Here is a 1802-nt window from a genome sequence, read left to right as displayed (position 1 = left end):
CTGGACCAGAAGTTGACACCCAACCCGAGCTGGACCTATAGGCCCTCACCTGGAACGTTGAAATTGTGCTAAGAGATTCAGCACCTTTTCTACTGCACCAGTCAAGGAATCCTGAGGCCGTGGACAGCCATTTTCTAGCCAGGATGCAGACAAAGTCAGTTTTCAGGGAAAGAGAGAGATGAATGATGCAGAAATGTAAAAAGGGCTCAAAACGACACTTGAAGACAGCCCGGAGGTCATGCCTGTCCCTGCTCGGTTTGTGGTCAAGAGCTGGTGAAGCGGAGTTTGTGTGTTTTGGGCTGTCCAACACTCCTCATCTTCTAAAACATGTCCCTATTTCTTTTAGGGGGATGACTTTACTCCGCTGTGAGTCCCCTTGCAAGGACTGGTCATCCCAGGGCCCCTCTTCACCATCTTAGGGGGCAGCTAGACCCTTCTGCCCATCCAAGAGGCCTCACCTAAAGGAGCACGTCCCAAGCTGGATGAACACAACGGCCCACCACTCCCAGGACGTGAAGCTGGGTGACAGACTGATGCGGCTCATTCGCCCCAGTGACTAAAGTGCTGGCTGCCTGCCCAGCAGTCCCTGCCGGAGCTGCTGGCCGCCTTGGGGCCTGTACCATCTGCGGTTAGCTACCAGCTCTGTGGCCCCAGCTGTCTTTCTTAACCTTCCTTTGTTTTACGTCTAGGGCCATGCTACCCTGAACCAGCCCGATCCTGTCTGATCTGGGAAGCTAAGCAGGGTTGGGCCTGGTTAGTACTTAGATGGAAGACCGCCTAGGAGGACCAGGTGCTATAGATGTAAAAAATAAGAAAATAAAATGAAATAAATAAATTCCCTTTGTTTTAGCACAACCAGAGTTGGTTTCTCTTGTTTTCAACTAGGAGGTCCTGACCGATGTTCACGGTTCCAGCATCTGCTTGGGTCCCATGAGACAACCCACATTCATCCCCTTAAGTGAGCTTGAGGAGATTTCCACTTCTTATGACTGAGAGTACTTCCAGGTTACGGGGTGGGCCATGGACAAGTTACTTTGCCTCTCTGAGTCTCAGTTTCCTCCTCCTGAAAAGGATGTTACCGATTCCTACTGTGTAGAAAAAATGGAAGGATAGAATGCAATAACAATAATAAAGGCAATAACAATGAATGTTAGATAGTGCTTAACAGCCTCCTTAAAATGCTCCAAGAGCCTACATTCAACCCGCACAGCAGCCCTGGGAAGGAAGTGCTCTTAGCCGCATTGTAAGGGTTAGGAAACTGAGAAACAGAGAGGCGAAGTAATTTCCCCAAAGCCACACAGCTAACAAATGCCAGGATGTCTCATACGTGTTTCGTTCTTCAGTAAATGGTCGCTATTAAGTGTTCTAGTTAAAGGATTTCACAAACCCCAAAAGTCTTGTTATGATTTAGGGAACACCCCACTTGGGAAGGAGGGGTTGTTCAGGCCTCCACCAGAACAATAGCTAATTGGCTGTGGAAAGTAGTTGCAAAATGTGAACTCGCTCAGTCTCTTTCCCTTTCTTTGTAGGATCGTCCCAGAGACCTCACCACTCCCACGGCTTCAACCATCCCTCTATGCACAATCATCCCACAACTCTACCTCCAGCTCGGGCCTCTCTCCTGAGCAACCAGTCCATCCACCCAACTGCCTGGTGGACATTTCTGCTCCAACAGCCCCTGGGCACCCCAGACTTAGCTCGGCTTGAGACAAACACTTTATCTGTATCCCAAGCCTGCCCTTCCCCCAGAGCTTCCTGCTCCAGTGAATAGCGTCATCATCCTATAAATTTCTTAAACCAGC

General features: G+C 49.5%; 1 pseudogene; it reads left to right on the top strand.

The window, feature by feature from the left end:
- The first annotated feature begins 683 nt into the window (after nt 1-683).
- Nucleotides 684-802, top strand: LOC118609118 (annotated as a pseudogene).
- The last annotated feature ends 1000 nt before the right edge of the window (nt 803-1802 follow it).

Source organism: Rousettus aegyptiacus, unplaced genomic scaffold (genome assembly GCF_014176215.1).
Source record: "Rousettus aegyptiacus isolate mRouAeg1 unplaced genomic scaffold, mRouAeg1.p scaffold_m13_p_10, whole genome shotgun sequence".
Lineage (NCBI taxonomy): Eukaryota > Metazoa > Chordata > Mammalia > Chiroptera > Pteropodidae > Rousettus > Rousettus aegyptiacus.
Note: the sequence above shows the minus strand (reverse complement) of the source record. Positions and strands in the feature narration are given on the sequence as shown.